This window comes from Chionomys nivalis, chromosome 4, assembly GCF_950005125.1.
Source record: "Chionomys nivalis chromosome 4, mChiNiv1.1, whole genome shotgun sequence".
NCBI classification, from domain to species: Eukaryota; Metazoa; Chordata; class Mammalia; order Rodentia; family Cricetidae; genus Chionomys; species Chionomys nivalis.
The window spans coordinates 80,762,416-80,777,681 of NC_080089.1; positions in this window are offsets into that span (position 1 = coordinate 80,762,416).

The following is a 15,266-nucleotide window of genomic DNA, read 5'->3' on the forward strand; positions in this document are numbered from 1 at the left end:
GCTTACTGCTGAGCAACATATATAACTCTAGGAATTTAACTCATTTTCAACTAGCTTCTTGAATGAAAGAATGATTCTGTGAGATTAAATACTTAAGTTTTGAAAGATGTTATGTATTCAAAGTTATTCAACTTTGCTTTATTATGTTTCCTGAAAATTTAAAATTATTTTGGTAACACTAAGCATGCCTGGAAAAAGCCATTATGAATGATAATACTATTTATTTACCAAAAATTAAATATGCTACATATAAGACCATGTGTATATGTGTACATATATAGTCTAATTGAACTTATCTCACTTGCATAGACAACGCCTATAAAAAAAACATAGACTAACAAAAGCTAACTATTAGGCATGAGAAACCCCCTTTTAAGTTATTAGTCATGGCAGTTCAAGAGACTCCCCAAACACTATAGTCTATTACCATTGCCCTTGGTTGCTTTCCAGAGGTTGATGGTAAGTCTCTATTGATGAAGAAAGGCACCCTATACTTCAGCAACTATATCTAGGGAACTAGAACTGGTACTGCCTTGAAAGGCTTGACTAGTTATAATAGTACTATTATAACATACTTCCAAGGGAAAGTGGCAGCCTACAGTCCTACCCAGCTGTACAACATAGGAACTATGATGACCATCATGGAACAATAAACATAAGGGATCAGTCATGATAGTTATGTATTGAAAGTAACCAGCAGCTAATGAAATTCCTCTTGAGGTTCACTAAACAGGAAAGAACTCTTCCCTGGTCCTGAAAACCTAAGTGGTTACCTAGAGATAGTGAAGTCTCATATCTTAGATGAGAAGCAACTACTGCCACTTTACTAAATCAGTATAATTCATAACTGTGTTCTAAATAATTATCCCTCTACCTACAGAAAGGTTTAATTCTCACCTCTCATTAAAGAGACCTTTCTTTGCAACAGAGACCATTTCAGAAAACCACAAGTGATCAAGAAACAGAACAACTAACTGATCATGGGATGCCAACCCTCAATTGATACATCTACAAAACAACTCTATACCAATAGATGTGCTATCATGGAAATCTCACAGAACCTAACCAGATACAAAAAAAGAAAAGAAAAGAGAAAAATTACTATCAGGAAACAAAAGACTGTTGAGAGAGGAAGAATTTTTCCTCTCCAGGGATGAGTCCCCTAAGTGGAACCTAAAAGGATCACCATTACCAAGTTGTCATCCTTAAGAATATGTATGCGTGTGTGTATGTATGTATGTATGTGATAAGATAGATAGATAGATAGATAGATAGATAGATAGATAGATAGATAGATAGATAGATAGATAGAAGCACCATTAAGCATACTGACTAGGTTGTATTTATATATTTAGGCATATATGTAAGTTTACACCTTTCCCTGCCATGTGTGTATGTATGTATGTGTGTGTATGTGTGTGTGTATGTGTGTGTGTATGTGTGTGTGTGTGTGTATGTGTGTGTGCCTAACAATATAAAAGGGGAAAAGGTCATGATTTCACGATAGAGTATAGAGTAAATGAGAAGGATTGGATATTTATAAGAGAAAAAGGAAAGGAAGAAAGATACAATTACATTTTAATTTAAAAATAAAATTAATAATAATAAAATGAAAAATTAAAAAAGAGGTTTAGAACTGGAGAGATAGCACAGTGGTTGAAGTAATTTTGTAAAAGTCTGTGGATCTGAGTTTGGGCTCCCATTCTCTATGTGAAAACCAGATTTGGCAGGCTGGGCTAATAACCCTACCACTAGGAGATTTAGTGAGGAGAAAGGTGAATTATCAGGTGTGCAATGGCCAGCCAGTCTAGCTGAAACAGCCAACTGGATGTTCAATGAGAGACTGCTCAAGAAAAGAAGTTAGAGGAAGATGGAGCACTGAGTAAGGTGAGGATAAGGTTTGCAACTCAAACTTTATGAGCTAACCTAAATATAGATTGCCCAGAACCAATGCAAACGCAGTGTTTCAGGCTCCCAGCTCCTCCTAGAGGACAGAATGCTGAGACAGGAGAAGCACCAGCCAGGGTAGCCTAAGTAGCAATCAGTACCAAGACCCATCCTGTGTCAAATGATGCCGAAGATTAGGCCCAACACCAGAGGTTGTTCTCAGACTTCCACGTGTGCACCCTGACACACGCACAAAGAACACACACACAGGGCTGGGGTTTATCTTTCATTGCTGGAATTTCTTTGTTTAAGCTGTTCACTTTTAGCTAATTCTATATCTAACCACTCAATCCATTAGATTTTCTTGCCTAGCTTTAACATTTAAGAGTGTTTTACTACTGACACTCATTTTCTCATATTTGTGTGCATGTAAACATGTGTGTATGTTCTTTGTACACTTAGTTCTGAAGAGTGATTGTGTGGTAAAGTATTAACAGTTACTCTTTGGAGATAAAAAAAAATCTTGTTTCAAAATAGTTTGCAATTTTAGGAAGAAGTAGGGTTTTCTATGAACTGTTTTGTTTAATCTCATAGTTAAATTATTTTAAATAGATTACAAGTTCTAATCAAATTTATTTACATTACACAAGCCTGGGAGAGGCAGGACTACATTAATGATTTATAAATGACACTGGGGCCTCACCTCAGCCATTCTATCTCCATATGCTTACTTGGAGCCAGGCCTGAATGTGTGTGTGTATGTGTGTGTGTGTGTGTGTGTGTGTGTGTGTGAACATGTATGTGCATGTGTATGCACACAGGTGTGCACGTGTGTATGTGGAGGCAAGAGGTCAGCTTCACCATTTTTTCCCCTCAGGTACCATCTACCTTGAAATTTTGAGACAAAAAGTTTCTCTGGCCTAGTGCTTACCCAAATAGGCAAGAGTGGCTCACCAGTAAATGAGGGAGATTCTTTCATTCCTGCCTCCCCAGACTTTGGAATGTGATTTCACACTATCATATCCAGCTTTTTAAAAATATGATTTTCTTTTTAAGCGGCATCCATTTTCATTCTCCCTTTTCTTCTCTAGACCCACTCAGTCACCCTCCCTCAAACTACTCCTATGTCCCATCACTCTCAAGCTAATAGCCTCTTTTTATATGTTTATTATTGTCATATGCATACATGTATATATGCACAAATATATATTTGAATCTATTTTGTCATTTGTGGGTGTATGACTTCAGATATGACCACTCTGCATTGAAAACCAATAAAGGGGTTATCCCTGGGAGAGGCTAATTTTATTCTCCAAGAAGGTATTAGTTGCCTGTAGGTCTTTGTCCAGTGGTGGGGCATGGTTAAGCTCAACAGCATCTTTGAGGCCATTACAGGGAAATTTAGTTTGAAAATGTACATGATCCATATGGCATTACTCAAAATGCTTTCATTTTCTAGCATATCAATGAAGTTTTAGAGGTGTCCTAATCAGAAGGACTCAGGACATGTGTCAGGAGGACATGTATCAGTTCTTGTTATCGTTGTCTTAGGATTCAGCTGGACATCACGATGGGATGGTTCACTTTATGGAGTTTGGCATCTGAGGGCTCAGTGTGGATTATTTGGTGGCTGACAACTGTCTTTCCCTATTTGTTCTGGTCTTCCCAATGCTCACTCATGAAAGACCCTCGGGGAGGACCTTCCCTCAGGAGGAGGGCAGGCGGAGCAGGCATACAGAAGCAGAAGCATGGTTACAGGAATTCCATTGGTCAGTTCGAATGAGGTGATGGGTTCATTTGGGGACAAGCTCCTCAGGGACATGTAGATCTGATAATAATAGCTGACTTGGCCCTATCTAGGGCACATGTAGTTTTTCCCAGAACTGTTCGTTCCCCTCCTAGGCCTGGTGTCTGACCACAGATATCCTGTTTGACCGCCTAGGAGTACCGACTTTACCTTGAACTTACATTTGTTTGTGTGAAAACTTTGCAAAATGGCATTACAGCAGCTAAGCTGGGCTTTCACTCAGAAAGGATTTCCAAAGAGGGGCAGAAAGAAGGGAGCAGTGTGTACAAAGCACTTTTTTTTCAGTTGTACTCTTGTCTGGAGACACTAACTGATTGAGTCCAATGAGAAATCATGCCATCTTCTGTCCCAGGGGACCTTGTAGAAAGACGCAGTGAATGGGGTATTTCATTTTGGTCTTTTCTCTGAAAAGTCTGAAGATGATTTTTAAAGTATATATATATATATATATATATATATATATATATATATATATATATATATATGTTATAGCAAAGAAATGCTGCCAGACAGCTGACTTGACTGGACTGTGTGTTTTATTTTTCAAAAACCAAGTACAGGTGAAGAATTCTTGTCAACTGAGACTCACGATATCTGTTTGTGAAAAACAACCTGATTAATTGTTCTTTGTACTAGAATCAGGCTGAATCTTATCCCAAGGGCTTTAAAAGGACACTTTGGGATTGAGTCAGCAACTTTTCCACAATTCAAAACATTTTCTGTGTCTTTTCTTCTAATACTGCTAATAAAATGTTAAAGTCATTACATCTGAGAATAACTTAGCAATAGGAATCTCTCCCTCACTCTGTGTGTGTGTGTGTTTTTACTACAGAGTATGTTTATTCAATATTGATTATATATTCATCTCTTTGCTGACCTTGGGAAGTGTTGAGTGACCAGTAATCAACACATCATCCTGAATACAGTAGCCACCAAGAAATATTTGTAGATGTGATAACTATTTAGCAAGGAAACCTCTTAAAAATTGTATTTGGGACAGGGTGGAAGGCTAAGTGAATAAGAATGATTGTGGCCAAGCTTGACAAACTGAGTGTGGACTCAAGGCCCCACATGGTAAAAGGAGAAAATTAGCTCCCTTAAACTGTCCTGTGACCTCTACAAATACATTGGGGCACAAACACGCCGCATATATACACAAGTAAAAAAAAAATAACGTAAAAAAATGTATCTATACAGTTTTTCCACAGGAGTTTAGATGGCACAAGTCATTTAAAATCTGCTGCACTGAATTCCATGCTCACTGAAATGTCAAATGTCTAGGCTAGGTGCTACAAGATTGCTCCTTTGTTTGGGCTAGCTCATATTTAACAATCTCAATCTCAAAAACATATAGTTAGTTACCTTTTGAGATGTGTCTTTAAAATGTCAATGGACTTACTTTCAAAGGTGAGTTTTATATGTTGCTGACACATGCAACATTCCCATAGGACAGGAGCTTTCCCATGTATAAACACACACACACATTCACACAGGATTTCAGAAGAGGCTAAGCACATTTATCTATTTAATTAGACTTAAAAGTTGCCAAGTGGATACTTGAACCTCTGTCTCTCTGTCTTACTTCATGATTTAACTTCTCTGACTAGTTCATGATATAACTACAAGAGAGACCTTTCTGTGCTTGAACCAAATACTTTCTCCTTCACCAAGAACAGAGGAAAATAGCATTGCAGACTGAAGAAATCATGACTTCACAGTTCATAGCTGGGAAAATTCAGATATTTTAATTTTTCTCTAATATTCCAGGGTCCCAAGCTTTATATCTGTTGTCATATAAGGTGTCCTTTTTCAATGCTAGCCTTTGTGTCATCCTTCAGATACAGTTTGTTGGATGTGCCTTTTGAATACCAGGCACACTGACTTTCACCAGAGACCAACAACCTTTCATGTATTCTGTGTGCTCTTGGGTGATGTTTGAGTTGACAGCTGAGCCCCCAGTCTTCTCCTGGGGATTACAGCTGTTGAACTACTTTCAGCTTTCTTTGCCCGTGTATGTTTTTAGTGATAAAGGATCAAGAAGATTCTGCACCCTCCTCTCTCTGTGTCATCCCCTGGCATTCTCAGTGAAATGCTGGTTGGAAAATCATCATCTACAGTGGCAGTTAGATAATTGAAATTCATTGCAGTGGGGAGAAAATCACTTCTGGAGGCTTATTTCTCTGCAGATTTGTTATTGGGATTTTGACCTGGATTTACACTAGTCAAGAGCGGGGGTGGGGGGGCGGGGGGGGATTAGGGGTGGGGAAGGGTCTCCTGGAGTTTTCTGAATTGTAATGATTCTATCCCAAGCCCTGCTTCTGAGACATACTGCTTCCCTTGAGCATCCTTCCCTGGTCTGCCCTTTAAGATGTTGTTTTTGAAGTCAGGCCCTCCTGCAAAGTATCTTTAGCAAACATTATTTGAGGGTTAGATGTGCAGTGTTTGTATTAACGTGAGGACTTATCAAACATCTTCTTTTTCTTTGAACATCGCTAAGCACTTCAACATCCTTATCACCCTCCTTTCCTGCATCCTGCAAGATTTTCTCAGGCATTCATGTTGACAGGATGTGTTTGTCGATGAGGATGTTCTATCCTTTCTGTGGGAAATGTGGTTTTAAATATATGTTCTCTCTGACAAGCATAACTGACATTAGCAAGAAAGAGAAAGTCTAATTTTAAAGTCTAATTTTCTGATTCATTGAATTCAGTAGACAGAAGAAAGCACAAACTTACAATGTTGTAATATTTTTCAGGACTATGAAAAGGACATTGCTAACATTTTTACATCTAAATATGATGGCCCTGGGACAAAAAATAGATTTTAAAGAAAAGAAACAAGCAAGAGAAGTTTATAGTATAGACTGTAAACTCACTAAGCCTACAAAGTATAAGTTAATAATAGTTTTGGGTCCATAATTTATATTTTGACCTTAATAAATTAATAAAAGGAACAATAAATGTTATAATAGAAAGTTATTTTTAATAAAGGGAACATACTTGAGTCATCAGGAGAGAAGTAAACTTAAAATACAAATAATAATGTGTTATGTAGAATGCAATATGCAATAGAAGACATTAATTTATGAACAGTCTTCCTGACATGTCTTCTATTTCATAGACTGATTATCCAAAGTTGAGAAGCAAGAATTGGACTGTTACAAACAGATTAAGTTAAGGATTCAAAATTATCCATACACAAGAACTGTCCATTAATTTGCATTAAGTTTGTATCATTGACTTCTGTATTGTAAAGAGCTCGATTGTTAAAACTCATTAAAACCGCTTAGGAAGTGCTGAAGTATCTATTTTTTTTTAAATGTATATATCTGGCAGTCAAGTTAAAGTTATCAACCATATAAAGGCACAATATAAAGAGAAAAAGGAGAAAACAAACTCAAATGGATGAAAATAATCCAGATGTGTTTGGATTTGGAGAGGATTGTGATAAATGTGCTAAAGAACCACATATTGAGTGGACCTAATTTGTCAAAGAACTGGAATCTGTAAAGTCAGACAAAACAGCAAACATAATATAAAATTTATTGATCACAAGTTTAAAATTGATGCACAAATTTATGGTAGTTGATTAGGCACACCTAGAAAGAAAAAATAGTTAATAGAGAGAAAATGCTAGACAGAAAATACCTAAATTTGATAAAATGTTTATATTGGTATATGATATATATATATATATATATATATGGATTATGAATGAAAGGGACAAAGGGAAAAAGATTAAATTATACATTACTTCAAAAGTACTGAGTAAGAATTATAAAACATTGGCAAAAATAATTAGGAGAGATTCAAAAAGAGGTGAAAACTTGAAGTGGGGTAAAAAGTACAAATGCTGAAAATTATAAACAACAATATCTTGTATGCCACATTTAGCAATAATAACTCAGAATCAAAAAGATTGTCACCAGAAATGGAAGTCAGTAAAGAGTGAAATGGCACCTTAAATAAAAGGGAAAAAATCAGGCAACCTTAAATGCTGTATCTGGTGAAAATATCCAAAAGTAGGTCAGTTATAAACTTAAAGAAAGTAAAGAAAATACAAGGAGAACTGTTCAGTACAGTGATAATAATTATAAATTGAAGTTCAGTGTTGAAGAAAATGTAAATATTGGGAATTGTGTACATTTGAGTAAATATAGGTCATTCTCTGTTTATTGAATAATAGAAATATTGTAGGATTAAATGCATGTATAGAATTGGGTACATGATAGCAACTTAAGAATGATCAGAAAATAAACAAAATAAAAAGCTAATAGTGGTGTGGGTCAATTGTCTATATTCTGTCAATTATGTTTTAAATAAACACTGATTGGCCAGTAGCCAGGAAGGAAGTATATGTGGGACAGTCAGACAAGAAGTAGAGGTGGGTCAATGAGAACAGGAGAATTCTGGGAAGGAGAAAGCCCATTTCTCCCCAGTCCTGTCCCAACCACAAAAGAAGGAAGATGTGATTGCCCCGCTGAAAAATGTACTGAGCCACGTGGCAACATAGATAAGAATAATGGGTTAATATTAGTTATAAGAGTTAATAAGAAGCCTGAGCTAATGGACCAATCTGTTTATCATTAATATAGACCTCTGTGTGATATCTTTGGGATTAAACATCTGTGGGACATGATGGGAAGACAGAAACCCAGACAACATAATAGGGAAAGATGTTAGGCAGAAAATACCCAAACTTAATACTTAATGAAAATGTTTATATGGGTATGTCAAATATATACATGATATATATTGGAGAGTAAAAACATGACATATTTATATGAAAATAAACTTTATAACTTGTAGGTATAAAAGTTGTTAGAAGCTAGAATAATGCTAATTTTACCTACTGTTAATTTAAGGATGGATTTTATAGTCTTTAAAATAGCAGAACTAAAAAGGCAAAAGAAGAACACAATGAATATTATAGCTCCAAGAGTCTTGCAGCAATAGACAAAGAGCAATAGCTAGTATTGGACAAACCTTCTTTTCATAAGCTACTGTTACATATACAATAATGTATAAGCAAGTGATCCACAGTGTAGAGATAGACATTATTAAAGATAGAAAACATGCCATATAAGCCTGGACTCACCTTGGGTTTCTCATCATCAAATATGATGATGAGGTCCCTGCTTTGAGTTTATGAGGGGCAAGAGTCTAAGGAGACTTTGAAGAACCACAGAAGATACATACTTTATTCTCCCTCGAGAAGGCTGCTAGGCAGGCAACTGCCAACTGGCAGCTGGTACTGGGCTACATGTCAGCACATACAGGTAAGCATAGGCACACATGTAGGCTAGCAAACAAGACAACAGATAGATAGACACAGGCAGTCTGGTTGGCAAAGGGTAAAAGTTAAGAGCATATTTATATATAGTCTTACAAAAGTAACCCTCTCCCAACAATATTATATAATGGATTATAGTACAGCAGAGAACCACAGTGGAACATTGGGTTGAACTCCCAAAGTCCAGTTGAAGAGAGGGAGGAGTGAGAATAAGAGCAAATAGGTAAAGACCATCATGGGGACACCCACTGAAACAGCTTACCTGAGCTAATGGGAGCTTCCAACTCTAGCCTAAGAGTGAGGGAACCATCATAGGACCAAACTAGGCCCTCTGAATGTGGGTGACAGTTGGACGACTGGGGCAGACTGTGTGGCCACTGGCAGTGAGACCAGGATTTATCTCTACTGCTTGTTCTAGCTTTTTGGAACCCATTCTCTCTGGAGGAATACCTTGCGCATCCTAGATACAGTGGAGAGGGCCTTGTCCCTGCCTCAAAGCAATGACTTTGTTGTCTCCCCATGGGAAACCTGACCTTCTCTGAGAAGTGGATGGGGGTGGTGGGAAGGGGGTGGAGGGGAAGGTGAAGGGAGCATGGGGAGAGGAGGGAGTGGGAAATAAATTTGGCATGTAAAATGAGAAAAGATAGTTCTGAAAGGAAGGAAGGAAGGAAGGAAGGAAGGAAGGAAGGAAGGAAGGAAGGAAGGAAGGAAGGAAGGAAGGAAGGAAGGAAGGAAGGAAGGAAGAAGCTAGTATTTACATCTGATGAGGGCTCTTTGTGCATCTTCATTGGGAAGAAAGCTGAAGAGCAAGAGAACAATCCAGTCAAGAATGTATGAAGTCTCATTCATAAGGAGGGGCACATAATTTATTTACTCAATTACCTTTAATAACACCTTCATATCTAAGCACTATCTAATTACTAACACCTGAATTTTGGAAGAGGGAGCATTCAAAACACATCTGGTCATTATCCTTTCTCATTCCAAGTCCCAAGAACATATATATCTGTCCATTTAGGTACACCAATAGTATGTATGGTCTCTGCCATTGTATCTATTGAGTGTCTAGTACACAAAGCTCTTGCATTTCCCATCCTGTTTATACCTATTTCTTACTTCTACCAGTCATCTCTGAGGATATCAAGGGAGTGACAGGCAGTAATATCCAGGCTCCATTGTCAAATGTTCATTTTTCTGAGATCTCATCAAAAACCATTTTTTCCCTGTCAAGAACTCTTTTTGTTTGTGTTTAAGATCTCCTGGTGTTTATGGAGTTCATTTCTCATATAATTCCAATCGCTGTGATATCTAGCTGTGCGCCTTACTGCCTGATTTCTTCCATTGATCTAAAGGCTTTCTCTGCATTGTCATCAGTTAATCAATACCTATTTTTAGGATATTTTAAAGGAAATAATTATGTTTTTGCAGTAAAAGCAATGTCTCAAAGAGAGTAATCAATATTCTGCCACATATAGTAGAATAAATAAGTTGATATATTTAAAGGAACAATGTCCTTACAGAAGACACCAAATCTTTACTTTTATTTATTTTTTTTGACTTAAGATATATAATGAAAATGTTCACAGTTTCAAGTCAGTAAGCATATATGTACACTTAGAAGTAGAGACAGACACTAGGGAAGATTACAGAAGCATAGGACAAAATTTCCCTTCCCATTAAACTCAATTACAGCATATTACTTTGTTCAGAATATTAAGTCTTTAATCAAATGAAGGACATAAGCAAAATGATTTTGAGCACAGCAACTACATGTTACACTATTACTCCTGCCCTAATCTTCCAGATTCTTCTCATTTTTTTACTTACTGGTCAAAAACATGTTAAGCATTTTCCAACTTTATTATCTTTATTATGTTTTCCAAACAGTCACATATATTTCACTTGTGCTACTACAAGCATGAATGTGGTTAAGCACACTAATTTTTAACATTACTATAAAAATTCTAAGATTATAATATAATTATGTCATCCCCCTTTATTTTCCTCCCTCCAAAACCTCCCATATATGCCTTGCTTTCTTTCAGATTCACAGCCTCTTTTTTATTTAGTTATTGCTATACACACACACACACACACACACACACACACACACACACCTAAATATGTGACTACAACCTGTTCATCTGTATGATGTTACTGGTATGTATGTTTTCAGGGACAACAATTTGATATCTGATACTCAATTTGTATGCTATTCCACTGGAAAGACTATTTCTCGCTTTTACCATTCCCTAGTTGCTGATATTTCTTTGAAAACACACTAAATTTTTAATTTATTTTACATTCCAAATGCATTCCCCCTCTCTCCTCTCCTCTCATTCCCTTCCCTTATGTTTGAAATTTTGTGTGTGTTTCCAACATATATTTGATTTCTCAAGAATAAAATTAATTTATTTAATTTCTATTTCTAAACAAGTAAACTTCAGTACTTTGAAGCATGAAACCCTAGCCTCTTCATAGCTCTGGAACTTCAGTGGTTGCATACACTGAGGAAACAGAGAAACAGTCAATATAACACTGATCTTATCTAATTATTGCTATTCCAAATTAACAGGAATTACTGACATGATATGTAATAGTACTTAATGCTGTAAATGCTGTAAATGATATCAAGCAGATACAACTGGGATTTAAGACTATAGGACTGTCCTTTATGTAATAAAGAACTATGTAGCCACATGGAGGATGAATGCCAGTTAACTTACCAATTTCACTTATTACTTAGCTGATTTCTTCTTACAGCCCAGCTCTGGAGCTACTTAAAAATAAGACAAATTGTGTCCAGGATTCACAATATCTTCGGGCTTGAAAACATAGTTTAGTTGCGGCCTGCGTTCTTACTGCTAAATGACAACTCATTTCCTCTGGAATACAAGCAAAATCTTTTTCCCAGCAGAACGTTATACAGTTTTTATTAAAACAGTATTACTGCCAAATAGTCACATTTTCGTACTCGTGTTTCATGACTCTGGAGACTTTTCAGTGGGATAGAGAGACAGCATGGCTTTGCATGTCTGTCTCAATAAGATGCCTTTTAAATTGATCACACTACCAGCTTATGTATTCCCTTATGTTGAGTCTTAAAGGTCATCACCACATGCCACTCTTAACTCAGAGTTACTGACTAATCAATTCTTTCCTTTATCCAAGAATAGGGTTTTAACATTGATAGACATTTGTTAAAATGTTATGTGGGATAAACTATATACTTTATCCATTGTAAGTTGCTAAGAGATTAGAGTAAAGCAAGGTCACTGGAAATAGGTCTTGGGAAACTATGTACCAAAGGTTTTTCTGAGGCTTTAATGGTGATCTATCGTATGCATCTGTTTACCCCATTTATTGTGTTTGAATTCCTGCTGGAGCAGTACACATTCATCTTCCAAAAAAGGAAATGAATTTGTATCTCTTTGAAGATTTTTTCCCACCAGACCACTCTAGTTTTTAATGTATTCTTGATTTAGTTTTTCCTAATTATCATAAAGTTGTAGGATCATCCAGCTTCAGCTTGACTAGGTCACTGCCACTCCGCTGCACTTCTTTCCCCATTGCATAAAATACTAGACAGCAGTCCCACAGATATCATTTATCCTTTGAGTTAAGTTCAGATGAAATTTCAGAGTAAGTAAAATTGTCAATGTCTTCCAGTCTTGTCTCAATCTTTCTTTTAGGCACCATCTGTAGCAGCTGCTAATGCTCACACTTTCTGTCATCTGTCCTCACAAAGAACACTACTCAACAGCTCTGATAGTTTTTTCCATTTGGTTTTACTGACAAAGAAACATGCATGTCTCTTTATTAATGTACATATACACAAACACATGTATGTGAACTTTTCCATAGGAGACAACTTGGATGTCCTTCCTCAAGAAGGACACCTTTCTCTTGAGACACAGAGCTCATCAAATAAGCTAAGTTGGCTAGATAGTGGGACCCAGGAATCTGCCTCTCACCAGCTCCCCATTTCTGGGAATACAATGATGTTATACCACTCAGTTTTGTAACACAGTTTATTTTGTTGACAGGATAGAACTCAAGCCTTGAAAGTGAGTGCTTTAGTTTCTCCCTAGCTCAATGGTTATTTACTACGTTATGACCAGATGGCAGGATTCTTGAGTGCATAACTGCATTCTCACTACAGTTTTGTGCTGATGGTATTCTGAAGTACCATCTCTTTTCTGGACCATGGTGCCAATGCTCACTTACACTGTCATCCCTTGACATCCCTTCCCTCAGAATGATATACTGGATCACCCCATTTCTCCACTGTGGCACACATCTACATAACTCAAACTGTATCAGATTACTGGCACCATCTTGAGTAATCTGAGATTCCATAAAAAAGAATAAAATCTCAATAACCACCCAAATTTGGTAAATCTTTATGATTTTGTTATTATTTTCTAATCTATTTTTTCTTTTTCCTTTTATAACACAATAATTCTATACATTGTAAATTTTTTCCTTTGTTTTCTATAGCAGCACTTGCCTACTTTTTCATCATTTCATCATTTAATTTAATCAATTATTCATTGCTTCAACATTTCCCCTAAACAGTGTTCAGCATCAGAGTACACTCTGTATTAGATCCTCACTTTCTATTTTATCGTCATGGGTGAAGTACCACTGGGAGTCAATAAATTTTAGATATCTTTCTATGTCTTATACACTTCTGTGCTGTTGGTGCCCTGAGAGTTTGTTTTCTCTTCTCTAAGCGGTATTGGAGACCAAGCCCTAAAGGGTAAGCTACTCAGTAAGAAGATACCTAAATAAAAGAGGAATATATATCTGATGATTCCATATGTCAACTGCAGCACAGAGGCACTGGGATCATGCAAAGGCAAGGTAGCATGACCTTTCTGAAGACCATAACTCTGCACCTAAGAATTCAGAAATACTGAAAAAGTTGGAATGCCAGATGAAGAATTCAGAGCTTTTTAGGAAAACTAACACTTAATCTCAAAGAATAAATAAACAAGCAAATGATTTCCATATGGTATCTAATTGAGACAGCAACAACATAGAGGGTAAGGTCAGCAAAATATATTAGAATGTCAGCAGCATGAATTAAAAAATTAGTAACATCAAAGAAAATTAAAGCAAAAATTCAGACTGTGAAAACAAGGAATGTTGAAAATTAAAATTTTAATAATCAAATAAATATGCACATGTGTTCCTAAACATGAGCTGTAAAAGAATGAATTTGATAGTCATGCTAACATGGATGAAAGACCTTATATAACATTTCAACTATACACAAAGAACAATGAGCAACTAAGGAATGCTGAGAGCTGTACAAATATTTGTTTCTAGGAAGTGTACACCAATTAGTTCTGTTTGATTTTGTTGTTGTTTTGGTTTGGTTTGGTTTTCGTTTTTCAGGACAGGATTTCTCTGTGGCTTGGGAGCCTGTCCTAGAATTTACTCTGTAGACCAGGCTGGCCTCAAAGTCTCAGAGATCTGCCTGCCTCTGCCTCCTGAGTGCTAGGATTAAAGGCGTGCACCACCACTGCCAGCACCAATTAGTTATCCAAACCAAATGGTCAGACATAAAAACATTCATAGACCTAAAGCCATGTGGATACCTGGGAACTGAGCTGCAAGCCAGGGGTCATGTCCAAACAAGTGGGCTGTGTAGCCACTTGAGGCCATGTTGATGTCTGTGGTCCTTGCAGCTGCTGAGGAATAGGTATATGTGGGTCCATGTGAGATCCCCATGCAGTCTTGGACCATGTTTGATGTCTGTGCTCTGTTTTGCCACCCAAGGCCATGTGAATGTCTATGGTCTATGCCACTGCTTGAAGCCATGTTGATATCTGTGATCTGTGCTCCCACAGGGGACATACTAGTCTGAGAGTCCTGCACTGCCTCCTAAGGCTACAGTGATGTGAAGGTCCATGATACCTCCGAGGGCCCTGCCTCGACCCATGGTCCTACTGCTGCTGTGTCTGCGCTGATGTCCATGCTCTGTGCTACCACCAAAAGCCATTCAGATGTCTGTGCTCTGTTTTGCATCCTGATGTCAATGTTGGTGTACATGGCCATATTGAGTTGAATGGCTTGTGTTAGTACCTGAGACCATATTGATGTCCATGGTCCAGGCAGCCTCTGAGGAATTTGCCTGGGTCCGTGGTCCTACTGCATCTGGGGGCCATGTTCCTGGTCTGTGTTGTCACCAGAAAGTATGTGGAGGCTTCACTGTCTATGAAGAGCAAGGTGGCTCCTTTTGCTGTGATATCAATGACTACAGACACACAGT